The 20,054-nt window shown below is 48.3% G+C and overlaps 1 protein-coding gene and 1 long non-coding RNA gene across 3 annotated transcripts in view; one reads left to right on the top strand and one right to left on the bottom strand.

The window, feature by feature from the left end:
* Positions 1-657: 657 nt before the first annotated feature.
* LOC128111862 (uncharacterized) lies at positions 658-3,657 on the bottom strand. Of its 2 annotated transcripts, none has more exons than XR_008218777.1 (3): positions 2,987-3,657; positions 2,803-2,857; positions 658-1,580 (listed from the first exon to the last, which is right to left on the bottom strand). It is a non-coding gene; the product is annotated as an uncharacterized LOC128111862 (long non-coding RNA). The 2 variants fall into 2 exon arrangements; XR_008218776.1 differs by having other exon boundaries at positions 658-1,540; positions 2,987-3,648.
* Positions 1,589-20,054, top strand: part of St6gal1 (ST6 beta-galactoside alpha-2,6-sialyltransferase 1) — a 127,805-nt gene continuing 109,339 nt past the window's right edge. Inside the window, 1 exon segment of the mRNA XM_052740312.1 lies at positions 1,589-2,356. The gene's annotated coding sequence lies outside the window, so the exon portion shown is untranslated.

The raw sequence follows: 20,054 nt of genomic DNA, 5'->3' as shown, positions 1-20,054 counted from the left end.
TTTTCTCCATTGATTGGTCAAGACTAGGGACTGTCCCACATTTTAAAAGAGTTGCTCTCCTAAGAGTTCCTAAGCTGAGTTGAAACAAGGATGTTGAAAAAAAGAATTGAGGGGGCTGGAGAGATGGCTCAGAGATTAAGAGCACTGGCTGTTCTTCCAGAGGTCCTGAGTTCAATTCCCAGCAACCACATGGTGGCTCACAACCATCTATAATGAGATCTGGTGCCCTCTTCTGGCCGGCAGGCTGAACACTCACTGTATACATAATAAATAAATAAATCTTTAAAAAAAAAAAAAGAATTGAAGCTTTTAGTGAATGTGGGGGATTCTGACTTCTCAGGGGCCTTGGGTGACCTGATTTCCTTATTCATAAATGGGCTTCACACCTATTGTAGCCCAAGAGACTCTGGAACAAGCTACGTGCCTCTGGCAGTTACTGTGTAGATGCCCTTTCTTAAACCCCCCCCCCGCCCCGCCCCCCCCCCCCCCCCCCCCCCCCCCCCCGCCCCGCCGCCGTCAGTGTCAAGTTCAGGTTCTTATTAGATCTCCACTGATGTCAGTTTCCAAGCCAGTCCTCTCCCTTACAGGCCCTGCTCCAGCTTCTATCTCCCAGTATGGCAGCAAGAGAATCAATGTACAACACAAAGATGCACTGTGCACCATGTAGAACATCGTTTAATGGCTTCTTAATGTGGTAGCACAAAATCGTCAACCTTCAGTAAGCACCCCTTTCAGAAATAGTCACCTGAGTTTGTCTGCCTGTTTATTCGCTCACACTGTGTGGTTCACTATTATGAGCACGCTCGATACGTAGACTCCAAGTGACTCACTTCCTACGAATCATTTCATATAATCCTGAGAACAGTGCTGTCCTCTAGATCTCCGTATTGCAGAAGATGAAAGAATGGCCCGGAGAGACCGTGGAACTCACCCAAGAACAAATAGCTTCTTGGCCACAGAACTGAATTCACTGTCTGGCACTTCTGATTCAGGTCTCTGTATTAAGCCACAGACTCCGGAGCAGCTGGGGAAAGGCCAGCAGCAGAGGGGCTTGGAATCAAAGGCTGGAGGAAGTACAGCCTGAAAGAAGGGTGTTGGGGAGGAGGATGCAATCTTTTCTTTCCCAGGTTGGTGGTGGGAGGTGGCTATCTGGACTTGAAGAGAATGCTCTGCCCCAGTCTTCAAGCATTCTTACTGGGGATTTTTGCTGTCCGAGAAGACCCAGCCCAGTAATTGTCTGGTGCTCAGTTTTGTTCCTCTCCCAACACATAGCCGATATTTGGGATGTGATTACTGACAGTGGTAGTCGCATCTCTTCTCTGGAATATATGAAGAACTGAAGGGATATGCTTCCAGGCCTCCAACAGACGTTTTCAGTCTTTCGGAAGTGGCCTCTGGGTAATCAGATATGGCCACTGCCAGGCTGCTTCTTAAACAAGATGTTTCCTCCTGACATCTCCAGAAGCCTCATCCTAACCCCAGTGGAAGGAAGGTACCCGGCTGTCTTGACCATTTTGCTGAGGGCTGTCTGCCTGCATACCTGCAGGGAAAAGCATCCTGGTCGCGGGGTTTCAGGACATCTCCATTAAAAAAAAAAAAGTTTGAGTACAGGCCACGCTTGATGTTGGGATATTTTTGTTAAACCCTAAATTTTACGGTCTAAAGTGTATATGTTTTACATGAAAATTTGACTTTCAGAGGATTAAAGTGTGACTTGCCCGATCAGGATCCCTCTGTGGAGCCAGGACATGCACCCTTGTAAGAGTGTTTTCACCAGACCACACCGAATCCAAAACTTCGGGACACGCAGAGGGGGTGGGGTGAGGGTGGAGACAGCATTTGGGCTTCCTTGCCTGCCGCATTGCTCCGCCCCTAGGCTTGCTCTTTGTAGGGGGACCGCAAGATTCCCTGCCTTCCCGGGAGTCCTAGGCAGGCACCTTTAACCTTGAGCCTGCTCGCTGGCGACCTCCAGAGGGTCAGGATGGTTGGGGACCGGTGTGAATGAGGACTCTGCTAGTTTTAACGACTCTATTTGCATAACGAAGACCGAGCTTCCTCCCGCCGGTCTGCAGTGTTTTTCTTCCCTCCTCCGTTCCCCGGCACCTACATCCCCAGTCCCTCACTGCTCCCCTCTGGTCCCCTTCTCGGGGGACTTACTCGGAGCTTGAGTCCCAAGGCTCTTCTTCCCCGGCCCGGTGAGGTCCAGAGGCACCTGGAGGTGTGGAGTCCAGGACCAGGCCGGGCTGGGGAGCCGCCCTGGCACTGCCTGACCCTAACAAAGGGAATTGGGCTGCCGGGCGGCGCGAGCGCGCGGTGGGCACAGCGGCCGCCGCCTTCCCGGCTGAGAGCACTGAGAGTGAGTAGGGGCGAGGCGGGCGGCACTGGCCGGGAGGAGGGGTGCAGGGGTGCGCTGAGGGGCAGCCTCGGCTGCTTGGGCAAAAGCCACCGCCCCGGGCTAGGGGTGTCTGTCGCTGGCCCAGGGGAGAGGGGTGCCCTGGCCTCCCGCGGCTCGCCATTCTGCGCACCCACAACAAATCCACGTGTGCGGGGCCGCCGGAGCCCGTATTGTGTAAGGCGTAGCCTGGCAGAGCGCGGGTCCCTTCCGATCTTATCCACTGGGGTAACCGATCAGGAAACTGAGCCTGGTGGAGGGAGAGGGAACGCATGCACCACAACAAACGCACGTGTGCTCCGCTGGGGATCTGGGGGTGCAGCTAGCCCTGTTGAACTGCTCTGCCGAGCCGCCTGCGGCCAGGTTATTGCCCCAGTCAAACCAATGGGTGCGGCGCTTAGGATACTCACTGCCAGAGGGTGAGAGACGTTTCGTAAAGGTGTCCTGTGAGGGGTCGTACTAAACCTGTAGATTTTAAAAGGAAAAAGCAAACAAGAAAGAGTCTACAAAAGCACCCCCTGCCCACCCTCACCCCCCCCCCCCGCCTTGTGTGCTCTACTCCTGGGCACGTGCCTAGAGATGACAAGCCCTCACCTCTCCCCCGAGGTTTCCTAGAGCTGTGGGTTGAACCAAGAGTCTGTAGTTATCCTTTAAAATAGACTCTGCCAAACACACCATTGTCCCCGTGCTCTGGCGACTGCCCCTGTTGGGGAACCTCGAGCGCCTCCCTAGCCTACCGAAAGAATAGCCCAATTTAAGCTACATCCACCAGTGAGGTCTTGGGTTTCGTTTGCACTTCTCCGAGGTCCCTGTGCCTAGTCCAGGTGTCACTGGCTCCTCCTCTTCACACAAGGCCACCCAGGTCCTCTTGTATCCGAGGCTCGCAGAGGTAGGTGCGTTGTTTGCCTGCTTTCGCTTTACTTTCACCCTGCTCACGCAGCCAGATTTTAGTTAGCGAGGTCTGGGCTTGGCAGCCCTGAGGATGGGGTGGGGAGAGCGGGTGAACGGATCCTAGGCGACCTGTGCAGGAGTGACGGGCACCATGCCTAACTGATGCTTCACCTCGGATAGTTCCTCTAGAGACTAACTTGTCTCTGAGGACCGCTGGACAGCCTCCAGCCATGCACCATTGTTACTGAAAGGGTCCAGGCGGCAGCTAGGGAACCTTGTATTTTACAAGCAGGAAGCTGAGGTCTGAAAGTTCAGCCTCTTGAGTGTGGATCTCCCAGCTGCTCCGCCTGCATCCAAAGGATTCTGCGGCTGGCTTAAAAGGCAGTAGCCTTAGGCAGAGCAGTTGGGAGTTAAACAAAGAAAATAATTCAAATTGGAAACTGCACCCTTCCATTATGCCTTTCCAGAGTTCTCTGTTCAGTGGAGAAGAGAGATTTAGAAATTCCCCACTCCCCAGCCAATCCTGCTCCCACAACTTTGTTCTGCTCTCCTGGCTGCCCCCTTGTTCTCACATTGAACTGGGGCCAACTATAGAGACTTAGATGTTTTGCCTCACATCCCGGCGCTAAGAGGCCTTTGTCTGGGCAGAAGCAGGGGCTGTTGACATCAGCCCCAGTGGGAGGAAAGTGTCCCTTGTAACCGGCTGTTCCTGAGCCCCTCGCTGGAAAACAAAGCATTGTTTTCATTGATTTTATTTAATTAATTTATCTATTATTTATGAGTCCCATGGAAGCAACTGTGCTTTTTGTGTTTGGCAGAGGAGAAAGCAGGCAAATCATGGAACACTGAGGCCAGTTTCCCCAAAGCTTAGCTGTGGTCTGTGGCCTCTCCCTCCACCCCTCACCTCCTAGGTGTGTTTACTTTCCCCTTGGTTTCCAGGTTGTTTAACTTTGTAATGTCAACGTAAAAAAACCCGCAGCTCTCAACTTAGGGATAAGAGATGGTTTATTCCGGAGCCACTTTGAGTGACCATGGCCTGGGAAAGCAGCTTTAGGTGACCCCAAATTCCGAGTTCTAAGGTGGAAGCAGTTACACAGAGCCTTTCTAGTTTTGCAGAAGAGAGGTGGGTACATCAGAGAGACAGGTATCTAGACGTGCTACATAGAAGTGCTGGGAGCTTTTCCACAGACTCGAGATGCTATCTGTTGGCATTCACAGCTTTTAGATTGGTGGAAGTTAGTTTCCTGCTAAGTTAGTAGATTCTAAAAGGCTTTTTATCTTTTGTCACGAGACGAGACGTTAGGTCCAGCATGGGGATGAGGGTGGGGCAAAGAATGGACGGGCTTGTGGGTGGGGGTGCAAGGAATGGCTGCCCTGGAGGGCCAGAACTTAGCCCAGGATAAAGTCATTAGCCTCTGGACCTGCAAAATTCCAGTCTCCACAGCACTAAAATTCTAATCAGCCAGCCAGTCTCTGCAGACACAGATTCCTTCCTGGAAGTTTTCTTCACAGCTATGTGTGTGTGTGTGTGTGTGTCCTCAGGGTGCTACCCCTATAATGAACTTGAGGCTCCTCAACCCTTTTGCTTCTCACATGGGAAATTTAAGGACCAGAGAAGAGAAATTGCTTGCTCCCAAATACACAGAAACACTGTCAACCGACACTTAGTGCCTCTTTTTTTTTTTTTTTTTTTTTGCGTCCAAGGGAAGGTGTTGCATCAAACAAACTGTTGTTGGTACCCCAGAGTAAAACTAAAGTTATTATGGTTGCTATAACAACACCCTTTAAAGTAAGCCGATGAGTTCCTTAAGGATTTAAGTAGGTTTGGCTGTTAAGCAGAGGAATGGATGCTGATGGTAGGTTTGGTGTAGAGAAGTTTTGCAGTTAACATTTTTTTTGGCTTGCTGAGTGGGTCACTTTGCTCTTGTCCTTGGGAGCTGCTTTGCAGATATTTGCAAAGCAAAGGGCAGTTGGAAGTCAGAAGACAAGAGACTCCTTAGCTATTCACCATAGTTAACCTCCTGGGCTCCATTTTTCTTTTTTTGGCCTGGTGGATCTGTCAGTGCCTACCCTGGCTCTCCTGGGAAGTAGATGCTGCTGGAGGCCTTAGAGTCTGAGGAGGGCATGGACATATGGTTTCTTGCTCATACCTGGCATCAGTGTGTGACTATCATGGATAAGAAGAACTTGATTAGGGAAACATGTTTTTTTTTTTTTCATATTTAGTGCAATGACTATTTATTTATTTATTTATTTATTTATTTATTTATTTATTTATTTATTTATGTATGTTTTTACATCCTGACCAGTTTCCCCTCCCTCCTCTCCTCCCAGGCTCTCCCTTCCACCTCCCGCTCCCCCATCCACTCCTCCTCCATTTCTACTCAGAAAAGGGAAGGCCTCCCACGAAGATCAACCAAACATGGCATATCAAGTTGCAGCAAGACTAAGCACTTCCCCTTGTATTAAGGCTGGGCAAGGCAATCCAGTAGGGGGAAGGGTCCCAAGAGCCAGCAAAAGAGTCAGAGACAGCCCTTGTTCACAAGAGGACCAAGCTATGCCACTGTAACATATATGCAGAGGGCCTAGGTCAGTCCCATGCAGGTTCCCTGGTTATCTGTTCAGTCTCTGTAAGCTCCTATGAGCCCAGGTTAGTTGATTCTGTGGGTTTTCTCGAGGTGTCCTTGACTCCTCTGGCTCCTACAATCCTTCCTGTCCCTCTTCCACAGGATTCCCGGAGCGCCCCCTAATGTTTGATTGTGGATCTCTGCATGTTTCCATCAGTTGCCTGATGAAGTCTCTCTGATGACAGTCGGGCAAGGCACCACTCTATGAGGACAGCAGAATGTCATTAGGAATCATTTCATTGACTTTATTTTTTGCCAGTCATGTTTGATTCTACCACAGGTGTCTGGGTCCTGGCCCTTGTAGGTTTCTGGGAGTTTCCATTGCACTAGGTTTCTAGCTCATCCCAGAGATGCCCCCAGATTCCAATTGTCTCAGTCAGAACTCTCTCCTTCCATGTTCCTCGCACCTGATCCCTCCTGTTCCCACCCACCCCCCAACTTTCTGGGAAACATGTTTTTTTTTTTTTTTTTTTTCTTGCTTGTATTCATGCATTCTTGCTTCACGATAGCCCTCTGACTCCCATGGATGTGTCTTCACAAGCTCATCTGCAACACTGCATATTGTGCAATGTTGTTATTCCATATTAAAATACTAGGGATGATTTTCCTAAGTCATTACCAGAAAGATCATGTCAGCTTTCTGAATCCAAGTGTTCTGGTTATAAAACATAAGACATTCCTGTTGAAGAACATACAAGAAAGGATTGAGAAATAGAAAAAAAAAATTCCGCTATCCCAAACAGCCATGTACTATCTGGTAATTTTGTTTCTGGATTTCATAAACAAACAAAAACAAAAAAAGCCAAACCAAACAAAAATTCTGATGGCTTTTTTTTTTTTTCAAAATAATTGAGAACAATTGTACGTATAGTTTTGGTTCTTGTATTTTACAGTTTAAAGTTTTGACGACGACTATGTTAGCTGCCTAGCACTTTCAAGTTCCCATGGTCCCATGAGATCTGATCGCTTTAGTGCTTGTTTCCGTGAGGGCGTGCCACGGAAGGAGCCTCCACTTCCCTCTTCTATCCCAGCCCTGCCTCAAGTCTTCAAATGGTAGCCACAGTTTTTCTCTGAGAAATTCAGAAGCACAGGCAATACAGTAGAGTAGAGGGAGAAGGACCCTGTGCATGGCCTTGAGCTATGGTCTGGCTCGTGTGACCTCCAGCATCTAAATAGTAAAGTTTGTGTAACTGCTCAGTGAACAACTCCAGGGTTATTTTTTTAATTCATTGGACATATTGAGTAAAAGCCTCATAGTCTGAAGGAGGAGACATGAGTGACAAGAAACATGGGTGATCACAGAGGAGACCACCTGTCGCGCCTGGAGCAGTAGACATGTCTGTGGGAGCCACGCCTGCAAAGTCATTTTTACCTGTTTCAATCGATATTGTGACTAGCACGCTCACAGATGAATTCCAGTTGACTTTCCTGAATTTCTATAGGATGGAGCCCCAGTGTTGGGATTATTGGGGCACACTGTAAAAGGCATGCCAGTTGAAGAAACTCTGGGCCCTGCCTGGACCTCATGTTTCTTTGAAGCATGCCCTAGATATCTTATCAGCCAAGCCATAAATATTTCACTCAGCCTGATGATGCATATTTGAGGCATTGAGTTTGTGCTGGCTTGGGGCCTTTCTTCTTCTCTCTTGCCATTATGGAACCGCTCAAGCTTTTGGGGAGTGGGCCAAGGAGGGAGGGGGCACAGCAATCCTGGGAACATTTTAAGCTTTGCTGCTCAAATATGGAGGTCATGCATGTCCCGAAAAGACAAAGGGAGAGTATACAGCACACAGACTATAGAGTCAGGAGACCTGATTTGAGCCAGAGTCCACCTCTTACTAGTGACTTGGATTTTTTTTTTTTTTTTAACCAGCACATTTACAAAGATTTGGTAACTACTGATCAAGGTAATACAGACGGGCAGTATTAGTTAGGCCTAAATCATGCCCAGCCTTCCTTCCTGAGAGGCAGGGTTCTCGTATGGGTTGGGGAGGGTCCACTGCCACTGTCCTGCTCCCCCCGAGGTGTGTCGAAGGTGTGGTTTCTCTGATGTACCACCCGTGACTCTGCTTATCACTCTTCTTTCTGTGTTGTTACCCCCTCCCCTCTTTATGGATGGGGGCCAAAAAAAGTCCTGGTTCTGCCCTTCAGTCCTTGAGTCACGTGTCCTTGTGAAAGCCCCTTTCTATTAGGAGAAGGGGTGAGTGTCCATGCCTGTCTGTCTCTGACGTGGGTGAGTTTTAGTTTCTTCTGGTGCTGGACCCTAGAAGGAAGAGAGAGGGTCTGATACGGTAATCAACAGAGCCTCGGTCTCCTGGACTTCTCATTATTCCTCAGCTTAGCCTGTGACCTGTGGTCTCCGGCAGTCAGTCAGTCACTAGCTGTGTAGCTTGGGAGCATGCCTGGGCCTCAACTGCTTGTTTTCTTTCCTGTCCCCTGTTTCTGGCTCTGAAATCAAATCCGAGACGTATGCAAGTTTGAGAGGCTTTCTTACAAAAACAGAAAAGGGAATTATCTTAGAATATTCAGATAATAAGTCATTAACCTACTCGCCATATGCTGTCCCTCCCATTCTCCATTTGTAAGCCTGCCTGCAGCCCTGGAGATCGAGCCCAGCTGCACGCATCCTAGGCAAGTAAGCCCTGGCCTCAGCCTGTCCACTTCTCTAAAGTGATTCCCCTTTACAGTTGGAGGAAGGCCCTTTCGGGACTTTCTGCTAAGTATTCATGGTCCTGTACAAATGCATTATTTGTTTGTTTCTTGAAACAGGATCTCACTGTGTGGCCCTGACTGGCCTAGTAATCGAGCTGGCCTTGAACTCACAGAGATCCACCTGCCTCTGCCTCCCCAGTGCTGGGATTAAAGTTGTGGGCCGCCATGCCTGCGTGGCTCAGATGTCCTTTACAAACTCAGTTTGTGGATTACATCATGATTGCCACTTTACAAATGAGTCTTTCGATTTGTTGTATGAAAGAGAAGTCTTTCCATATCAGTGTGCACTTACTATTTTTTTTCATCTCTGCATCACCATCTATATTTTGAGTATATTCACTTAACCTGTCTTCTGCTGGCAGATACATCTATCTGTTTTCAGAAACCATATTTCCAATGTGTACACTTTGAGTTGGTTGTAAATGTCAGTGAGTTACAGGAAAGCCAGTTCATCGAGCTCTGGGGAGGGTGGCAAGTGCATGGTGCGGGGACACTGAGGACCAGTCCTGGAAAACTGCACCAAAGGCTACCTAGAACGCTACCGAGAGACTTTATTTGGATGAAAAGCTATTTTTGGAACTGGCCTGACCTGGTTGGGTGCCCTCAGCTGCAAGTGCAGAAAACGGAGCTGCGAGCTTCGTCATCACCTTCTCCCCCACCCCCATGGAGCCTTCCAAGTCTGTTTATGTTCTCAGGGTCGGGCCTGGGGATCTTAGGGAGAGGAAGAGGGTGAGGGGGAAACCGAGAAAAGGTGATGTTTGTTCTCCAGGCTCTGGAGGAGGGGGTTTTCTACTCCATCTTGCTTTCAGATCTTTGAGAAGGCTCTGCCTCCGAGAGAGTCCCACCCACAGAGGTGGGCTACCGGAAGTGGGGAGCCTATGACACACTGGTGATGGAATAGATGTGGAAACTGGAGCTTTTTATCCTCTCGGAGTTTAAAAAAAAAGAGGCCTCTCGTGGAGTCTCACTGAGTGACTGCTGTGGGAAAGAGAACCGCTCTGAGGAACGTCTGACTGGGAGGGTGGTGATTGGTGAAGGAAACAAGGCAGAGAACTCCTTATCAGGGAGATACTCCAGAACCGATAGACGCGAAGACCAGGAAGTCTTTTGACTGTGTAGGAAGAAGCAAGAGATGCATAATAGGACTGAGGATATGGGACAAGTCGGGGACAGGAATGCCAGTTTTCACCTACTCTGCAAATGTGGGATGAAACGGAGGCCTTCAAAGAGGCCCCGCTGTAGTTTTCCCTGGATCTTGGCAGTCCTCCCCTGTTCTGTCCTTGACTTCAGCTCGGCCTGACCTCATATTCATAAATTATGCTCACATGAATAAATATATCACATACACTTGAGCTGACTGGGAAACCTGGCAACTGGGAGAGAACTATGTGTCCTAGGAGGATGACTGTGGAGCTCTCTTCCTCATTAGCCTTTCTAAATCTGCTCCTGTCTTCTGGGTAGTAGAGCTTTCTGAAGCACAGTGCTCTGATGTTTCTAGGTTTTCTTGTTTAAATTACAGGGCTGGGATTCAAATCCGGGCCTTCATGCATGTAAGGCAAGTACTCGTATCAGTTAAACTGTGTGACCTAGCCTCTCAATACAGTTTTAAAATTTGCATCAACCAACCCTTTGTAACCTCTTGATGGTCTTCCGGGCTGGAACAGAGAGCCCCTGCCGTGTCATTTTGTTTAAGCCGCAGTTTAGTTTGATGAGGGGACATGGCACAGGTTTTGCTGTGTTCTTGGTTCTCATGAGGCACTGTATGTGTGTTTTTTTAACCCGACCCTGACAGCAAGACTGGTTGGTATCTTGGCATTAGTAGCTCCATTTTGCAGATGAGAAAATCAAGCTCCAGGGGAGCCAGACACTTGCCCCCACACGGTCCTGCTGCTGTTGGGGTGCAGTTGTTGGGGTACAGTCGAGAGTGGAGGTGGCTCCTTCTCTACAGTCTGCTGAAGTTCTCTTCACCGCCAGTGTTCTCCAGTCCCGGGGGCGGGGGGGGGGGGGTGTCTGAGAAATGCTTGGTTTTGTTGTTTGTGGGGAACCTCTAACTGAATGTGTAGGACATGCTTTCCTGTGTGCCACACACTGTTATTCCCTGTTTCGTGGGCGAGGAAACAAAAGCCGAAAGTGGCCTGACGACTTGTTCAAAGGCGGGCCATCCAGGGAGCGGAGGTGCTTGGACTTGAGCGTGGGCATCTTGCTCTCCAGCCAGGCTTCCTTTCCAGGGCCTGCAGGGGCAGGCTGAGCTCTGGCTTGCTGGCTGGGATACCGCTCCTTTTCGTTCGTCTTCCAAGGGGAGCATCCCTTGCCAAGCCTTCAGCCTTCCACCTGTCTGCTGGTGTTCCCCACCTCGGTTACACTGAGACCCTCGCCTGATGTAGACCCTCTCCTGTGGCCTGGCTCTCGGTTTCACTCTCCCATTATTCTTTAGCCAACCAGTAGATCAGAAATCCCCAAAGAAACCTTTATGTGATGAAGATGAAGAAGAGTGTTATTTTTCTTAAAATGTTCCAGATTCATATGGGAGTCTAAGCATTGCCTGTAAAATGTCTGGGATTGGGATGGAAACCGTGGAGGGGCCGGAGGGGCGGGGCCGGAGGGGCGGGGCCGGAGGGCGGGGCCGGAGGGGCGGGGCAAGGGTCTTCAGCGGGACTGGATAGGTGGGAGAGATTTGGGTAGGAACAAAGCTCGCTTGAAAACAGACCTGCTCTGTCTTACGCAAAGATGAGCGGGTTCTTCCGCTGCTGTCTTCATCTCTCAGGATCGTTTCTGGTTTGCAGTTGGTTTTGGGTTAGGGAGCGGAACTTTAGGGTAGTTGTTCCAAGTAAAGTTTATTGAAAATTAATAACTTGAGACCTCAAAGACAGAGCGATGGAATTGCGGGCTGAAGTAAAGTTACAGAATTACGAGAGAAACAATTGAGGAAAACACAAATGGTAGAGCCGGAAGTGCAGCAGCAGCTCAGCAGCAAAGGACTTTCCAGCGGAAGTGAGGCACAACCCCCAGCACCACACACACCTCGGTAAGGGAATCCAACGGGATCCATTAAAAACCAAGTTGGTGGCAGAGATGCGAAGCCCAAGGAAAAACCATAGCGTGTGCTGAGGACAAGACAAAGATACACCTGCAGTCTGAAGGTTGTACAAAAGTGAGCCTTTAGAATGGCAGTAGGAGGATTTTTAGAAAAACATTTTTACGGGGATGGAGAGATGGCTCAGCGCTTAAGAGCACTGGCTGTTCTTCCAGAGGTCCTGAGTTCAATTCCCAGCAACCACATGGTGGCTCACAACCATCTGTAATGAGATCTGGCGCCCTCTTCTGGCCTGCAGGCGTACATGCAGACAGAACACTACACATAATAAATAAAATAAATTAAAAAAGAAAGAAATCTTTAAAAAAAAGAAAAATGTTTTTACATTTTATTCAAAAATGTTATCATGCAGGACTACATAAAAGCCACTTTGATGCAAGCCTATAGTGTACTCTGAGTACCTTCCCCTCCAACCCTTATGTTCAATCGTCAGAGAATTCTTGGAGGCACACATGTCACTCTTGTTCATGTTCTTGTTGTCCAAAACGTGGTCACACTGCCACACCTGGCCGCAAAGGTGTCTAGCAGGTCTCCAGCTGGGTGCTGTGTGATCGATCTCCTGGGAGCTGGGACTGGAGAAAGCTTTCTAGCACTGAGTGTACGAGAGGCACAGAGTGAATTCTGAACCAGACTGTGTCTCTAAAACAAAACAGAAAAACCTACGTAGGCTCATCTAAAATGCTGTCACTGGACATTAGTGCTCAGTGAATGGAGAGTGGGGTGGGTGGTGCAAACTGATGACCAGGACAATGTCTATTCGTGGGCATTTGGGAGTGGGTTATGTAAACACTCACCTCCAGGCAAAACAAAGCATGCTGTAGATCATCAAACCCAGAGGCTGCCAGAGAGGACCTCACAGAGGAGATAGTTTGCCTGGGTGCTGAAGATGAGTTCTGAGCTTAAGCTTTGGCCTGCCCTTTGATGACATCCTAATTTCTTTGTTCATAAAAGGGGTGATAACTGTGCTACCACCTAGTCTCAGGAAGTTTTATGTTCAGATTAGGTTACAGATGTCACAGGAAAAACAAGGACAGAAGAGCCACATAGAGGGTTTATTATTGTGCACGTGGGCTTTGCCTTCCTAAAAACTATACAATGGCTAAAGCATCCACAGTTGTCCGAGAGAATGCTCACAGCCAGGGACAGGGTCCCTGAAGCATTGAGAAAAGCAACTTGGTCAAGAGGCATGGCACTGTGCCAGCCTGTCTCAGATAAGAAGCCCCGGGCTGCCCTGGGAGGCAGCAGAGAAGGCGGGGCAGGCACGGGTGCTGCCCTTGCCTGGTGAGAGAGTGTTCCTCCAGCCTTTCCGATTGTTGGAAAATGCTTGGGCTAGGGAGTTGGTCCGGATGGCTGTCAACAGCTCGGTGAGGGTGGAGGAGAGTGTCCAGACGAGCCATGCCGTGAGGAATGTGACGACGACTGCCAGGCGAGCAGCAGTTCCCTGCCGTATCTGGGAGAGGCTGGTGTTCAGGAAAGAGACAGGCAGGATGGGGTTGTCTGGGACTACGGTGGTCATCTTCACTCTGCGGAGGTACCCATGAGGACAGGGCTGGGCCTGGACCAACTCAATCCAGGAGGAAGGGAATCTAGACCTCAGCACTGATGTGACGTGGCCTGGAGCACATTCCTTACTTCTACTCTAGAAAGAACAGGATCATTCTAGGTCTGGGGAGGGGCCTGTCATGGTCTGGAGGTACAAAATCCTTAGAGTAGGAGAATGTGTGCCCATGTGTAGACGTGATCATGCAGATTAAATATCCAGTGTACTCTATATTGTTGAAGGGGTTCTACCTTTTAGGATCCACTGATCTTTCAGCTCCTGAGAGCCAGGCTGTATGCCATCATACTCAATGGCAGACAGCCTTAGCCTTAGTTCAGACAAAGCCTCTGAAGCCCACAGAGAAAAGAGAAGTTCCTTCATTTCTTGAACCGTGAAGTTATCTGTTGGACTGTGGTTTCTTGGACGGTAGGTATTGTGCACAGCCCCAAGCCCAGCACAGGGCTGAGAACTGGGGCATCTCATGGAATGGGCTCAGCTCCTGATGCTCCTAGGCCATACTTGGCCATGCTGTGTGAGCAGCAGCTTACAGAGAAGACCAAGAGAGCTGGTAGAGGAAGCCGTAACAGTCCGGGCAAGCAACACCTTGCATCTGTGCTCAGCCCATGAAAGAATATTTTTTTTCTACCTGTTAAATTATGGTCTTGGGAGGGAGAGTCAAGCAGGAACGGAAGAGGGGACATATCTGGTATGGCTATGGATATGAACTCTGGTGGGGAGCCAGGCTTGGAGCTATGTGTGTCTGAGCCTTTTCGGAACCAAGGACATAGGAGTTAGTTCCAGGTGAGAGAGGGAGGCAGCCAGGCGGCCGGCGCTCTGACAACAGCAATGAGGCTGAGTCATTCATCTGTGGACAACCTTTGTCAGGTTGAGTGCTGTGGGGCCGGAGGATGCTGGCCCAGAGCCTGACCTGGAGGAGGTTAATGACAGTGAGAGGAATATATTTCCCAGAGATGCTTCCTGCTGGAGGGCATGTGGCAGCTTCTCTTTTCATCTTCACAGTGAACACTTATTCTGGGCTGCCAATTTAGAGGAGGGAGGAGAACAGGCCAAGAGGAGCCCTGAAGCCTTGCCCAGGGAGTGCTCCTGCACCTGAAGAGGAGTTCTACCTACATCTCCACAGACAGTCTGTGGTGACTCACAAGGTGAGGCGGAGTGGCTTGCTGCCATCCAGTTTTCTTTGTAGTCTCATTTCCTCAGGAAGCCCTTAGCATTTTGGGGTGGGGGAGGAGTCATGTGCTTTCCAGCTAGATGGACTTGGGTTTACATCCGAGATTTAAACGGCTTGTTTCAATCTGCCAAGTGCTGTTTATTCACTCTGTGAACTTGAAGACTTAGCCTCTCCGTTCCTCATTGCAAAGACATGATTTGCATTAGTTATTCCTACATCATAGCATTGACATGCGTGCTTAAACTAGAGCTGAACACATGACTGATCAATAAATGGTTGTTTTAAAGACCACAGCCCAGTACCCAGAATTTACAGAGTGCTGGGGGGAATAAAGGAAGAAAGAAACCAAGAAGACAGCTGTCAATGAACAACAGACTAATGAAACAAGCAGGCAGTCCTCAAAAGAAGAGACACAAATGGTCAGGAAATATTTTTAAACCTGTTCAACATCAGGGAAATGCTTTGAGATACTACCTCATCCTCATCAGAAAGGCTGTCATCAATAAATCTGATAGGCAGTGCTAGAGACGATATCAGGAAAGAGAAACCCTGGTTCATTGCTAGTTGGAGTGCAAATTATACAGTCAAGTCAGTATGGTGCCAATTAGTATGGAGGTTTCTCAAAAAACGAAAAGTAGAATTTCCACATGACCTTGCCATTCTGCTCTTGGGCGTAGACCTGGAAACTCCATACCCTACCACAGGGATACTTGAACATCCATCCATGTTCATTGCTGCTCTTTTCACAATTCGAAGAAAGCAGAACCAACCTAGATGTTCACCAACAGATCACGAAAATGTGGTACTTATACAAAGTGGAATATTACACAGCTGTAAACAAAAATGAAAACTGTAGGAAAATGGAAGGACCTGGGAAGTATAATATTAAGCGAGGTGACTCAAACTTGGAAACAAACCACACGTTCACCCTCATATTTGGATTCTAGCCTATAATATATGCATGCATGTATGTAAATAGGTGTAAGAGTGGTTGGTGTCTTAGGGTTTTTATTGCTGTGAAGAGACATCATGACCACAGCAGTTCTTATAAAGAGAAACATTTGACTGGGGCTAGCTCACAGTGTCAGAGGTTTAGTTCATTGTCATCATGGCAGGACATGTGCTCTTCCTTTGAGGCAGTGGTTGTGAAAGCTGACTTTTCTTTTTAATTCCATTGACCATTAGTGCAACAGCGTCAGACATGACTAGTGTGGAAGACTTGTCACACTGACCCACTTGGAAAAAGTTATCTTTTTGTTTAGATTTCTTTGTTTAATCTCATGTGTACGAATGTGTTGCCTGCGTGTATGTGTGCATACCACATGCATGCCTGGTTCCTGAGGAAGTCAGAAGAAGGCATCCTGTTTCCTAGAAGTGGAGCTAAGGATGGTTGTGCACTGCCATGTGGGTGCTGGGAGTCAAACCCTGGTCCTCTGCAAGAGCAACAAGTGCCCTTCGTTGCTCAGCCAGCATCCCCTAGTCCTGAAGAAGGGATTTAGAAAGGTTTTGGGGAGAGGGACTTTGTAACCCGACAGTTCCCCTCTTTTCTTTGTTTATAACTATATCAAATAATATCAAATAATCTAGTACCACATTATTTAACCTGTAAATTATATTTCTGCACATAAAGTGTGGCTTTAATTACAAAATGAAATATGGCAGCTCTTTTTAATGATTCTTTTCAGCTATTGCTCACCGAATGGGCCAGATTCTGCTAGGCACTGCACATGCAGAGGCAGATGAGAAAGAGTTTCCTCCTGGAGAGCTTCAGTCTGTGAGGAGAGATGGCCACGTGCAGTGGGGCACAAAAGCTGGACCAGTTGCTGAGGGAGGGAGAGGAAGGGCAAGGCCAGAGAAGAGAGAGGAACCCCACCCCACCCCGCAAGACTGTAAGGACGCAAGCAGTTTTCCAGGCAGTTAAAGTAGGAGTGAGGAGGAAGTAGCCAGACCAGACAGGAGGGTCACTGTTGGAATTTGGCCCGAGACTTCCTCACGAGGAAGGCAGGAGCTGATGGAGAGGCTCCGTTGGCAAACAAACCCATGGAGCATCTGCTGGCGTTTGAGCCCACTCAGACTGGCTTAGGACAAGGTCTACAGTCCTTTTTCCACAGGTGGGTGGACATGGGCAAGGAACCCTGCCAAGCCCAACTCTAAGAGGGCATTAATGGGCTAGTTGTCATTCCAGAGTTCCTCCCAGGCTCAGGGTTCAGGTCATAAGTGGGTTTCTCCAAAGGAGTGAGACTCGTCGCTAGACAGAATCTACCATTGCAGAGCCTCCAAGAGCAGGATCCAGGTAGTGTGTCCAGGAAGGGCCTCACAATACAGGAGCCCTGACGTGTTTGTCTCAAGTTGGGAAAGAGTCAAGTGGACGGAGCGACTTCTGCAGTTGTTGGAAGTTTGGGGACCTTGTGTGCAGCATTTGGTGTAAAAAAGAACTGGGGGTTTGGCAGCAGGTATGAACTGAGGACATGACTGCTCCAAGGTATGGTTGAGGGGAAGGGGTTATTGTAGACATAGGCACCTGGAAGACTCCAGAGCAGAGAGAGAGAGAGAGAGAGTAGTAGATTGGACATGGCTAGCAGACTGGACTTGGCCATGAGAGGGAGAGAGATGGGGAGAGTGAGATGGGGAAGAGAAAGAGAGTGTGAGCAAAGGAGACCAAGAGAGAGGGTGCCTAGAGAGGAAGACACACGAGAGACTGTAGGGTTATATAGGAATGAGAAGCTGGGGGAGGGAAGCCCATGAGATGGAGACAGTTAGGGTAGGGGCAGGGTGAGAAGAGCCAGGACGCCTGCATGGACTCTGTAGCAGGTGGTTGTGATAATTAGAGAGCCTGGAGGCCAGTATACACTTTGGTAGGCTAATAGGCACCACAGTTGGTCATTTGTCCCCTTTGATAGTGATTAGGAAACTGCTTCTTTGAGAGAGGGGAACGGGTGCCAGAATTTTGGGGGAGTTGAGTTTTCTTTGGACCTGACAGTGTCTCTAAACCCAACAGCCTTGTGGAGCACGCCATTGTTGTTCCTCCTGTGCAGACGAGGGCACTGAAGGTGAAAAGTGATTTACCTAAAGTCATGCAGGGTGAAGTTGTGACTTGAACCCCATCGGCTCTCTGAATTCCAAAGTCTGTGGTTTCCTCTTGTGCTATGATCTACAGAGAGGCCTGATTAGCTACCTTAGTGAAACAAAAACAATACAAAAGACCAATGTGAAATATGTACTTCTCAGGTTACGTTTTATCAATAAATGCATTATGTGTTGTAGGTTAATATTTTATGTGCTTGCGTAATTATATTTACCTATAAATAAAATACACTTTAGCTGTGTCTTAAGTTACTGTTACATTACTGTGAAGAGACACCATGACCAAGGCAACTCTTATAAAGGAAAGCAGTTAGTTGGGGGCTGGCTTACAGTTTCAGAGGTGTACTGTGTTGTCATTATGGCAGGGAGCATGGCGGCGTGCAGGCAGACATGGTGCTGGAGAAGGAGCTGAGAGCTGCATCCTGATCTGTAGGCCAAGAGAGAAAAGACACTGGGCCTGGCTTGGGTATTTGAAACCTCCAAGCCCACCCCTAGTGACACACTTCCTCTACACCTCCTAATCCTTCTCAACCCATCAAAGAGTTCTACTCCCTAGTTACTGGGTATTAACATATATGGGCCTGTGGGGACCATTCTTATTCAAACCACCACACGCCTGCTTACTCACCCTCTTTATTTGTGAATGTATCTTATTCTACCTTAATTAAAGGTGTGGCTCTGGCAACTCTTCCTTCTCTCTCCAATATTATTTCTCTGTCGTGACATTCTGCTTGTACCCATCTCTATAATTTATCTACCTAATTGTCCATCTGTCCATCAACCTATCTCTAAATGGTGGCTTTGTCTCTATCCTACTCATTTGTGTATACCTGCACATTTCTCCTGACTTCCAGTAATTACCTTATTTTTCTGCTCCTGCAAATAATTTTCTATGTTTCTGCCTTGTGGTTCATTTTCTCTCACTCCCATTTAAGTGTGGTCTGATCAGGGTTTTTTTTTTTTTTTTTTTTTTTTTTTTTGCCCTGTTGCTCTCCAAGGCTCATCTGCCAGATGCAATGGCCACATCTCAAGCCTTGTCTTGGCTTCTCTGTAGGGGCTTGTGTAACTGGCTGCCCCGTCCCACTTTACAGGCGTCTTCTCTTGGCTTCTGGAGCACTCTCTTGCTCTCTTCCTTAGCCATCTCCCCTCACTATGTGGTTGGCTTATCATCACCTGCTCACTGTGGCTTCTTCTCCGCACCTCAGTCCCCACTGATCTCATGCAGTCCGTTATGCTGACCACACTCTCTTTGTACCTACACGCCAGACCTTTCCTCTGAACCCCAGGCCCATATTTTCAACCATCCACCGAACAGGCTTCCTCGGGCATGTGGCAGAGACCCCAAACTCAACAAGCCTGAAATGAGCTGCTGCCCTTCTGAAGTAGCCGCCCTACTCCAGTAGACGAGAGTCAGAACTTAGGACTCCAGAGTCCTTCTAGATGCTTCTTTCATGCCACGTTCATGAGTGCAAACCACGCTGGTTGTGCCTTTGTAGTAAGTCAGGAGACAGATTAGTTATTTGGTTCACCAAGTTCCTGCTGGCTCAGGACAGGCTCATCTCTGTTTTGAATCTTCAGGATAATTTTGTGCCTCGGCCTGCTTGTACTCTTACTTCTGTGGATTGTTTTCAAAAAACACAGAGTGGTCATTTCAAAAGTTGTAGTAACATGTAACTTCTTTGCTCAAAAACTGTCAAGGTTTCCTGTTTCTCTCTCTCTCTCTCTCTCTCTCTCTCTCTCTCTCTCTCTCTCTCTCTCTCTTTTTTAAAATTTATTTTATGTGCATTGGTGTGAAGGTGTCAGATCTCCTGGGACTGGAGTTACAGACAGTTGTGACCTACTCTGTGGGTGCTGGGAATTGAACCCGGGTCCTCTGGATAGAGCAGCCCATGCTCTTAACTGCTGATCCACCTCTCCAGCCCTCCCATCTCATGCTCTTAGACGTCTGTCTCCACAGGTTGCTTTTTTACTTTTACTCTTCTCTGCCTCTTCCTTTCGCTTCACCATGAGGTCTGCACCTCAGACACAAGTGTATTGCTACCCCAGGGCCTCTGTGTTTGCTGGTCCCTCCAGACTGTTCCCTCACACAGTCCCATGGTTTGTCCCACCTCATTTCTTAAGGCTTGTGCGTGAATGTCATCTGGACAGAGAGACAATTCAACAACCTGATATAAAGTAATGATCCACCCCTCCACTCTCACACCTGGCTCTCTCTCTCCCTTTTAACCAGCTGTGCAGTCCTCCAGTAGCATACAAGGCCACCCGATTTACTTATGTTCTTTTTCCATTAGTGAATTTTTTCCATGTGAGGCCAAGGAAGGGCTTAATTTTTTTTTTAATTTTCTATTCACAACGATTTCCCTTGGACCTAGAGCCAAAATAAGACACTAGTGGGTTGAATTTAACTAAATCCTCCCAACACAACTTCAGAATTAACTCGAGTAACCCACAATTTATAGATGAGAAGTCTGGGGCCCACAGAGGGAAAGAAACTTTCTCAGAATACCACAGCTTGCTAGAATAGA

The sequence above is a fragment of the Peromyscus californicus genome, unplaced genomic scaffold (assembly GCF_007827085.1).
Source record: "Peromyscus californicus insignis strain IS unplaced genomic scaffold, ASM782708v3 Scaffold_16__1_contigs__length_79575227, whole genome shotgun sequence".
Lineage (NCBI taxonomy): Eukaryota > Metazoa > Chordata > Mammalia > Rodentia > Cricetidae > Peromyscus > Peromyscus californicus.
Note: the sequence above shows the minus strand (reverse complement) of the source record. Positions and strands in the feature narration are given on the sequence as shown.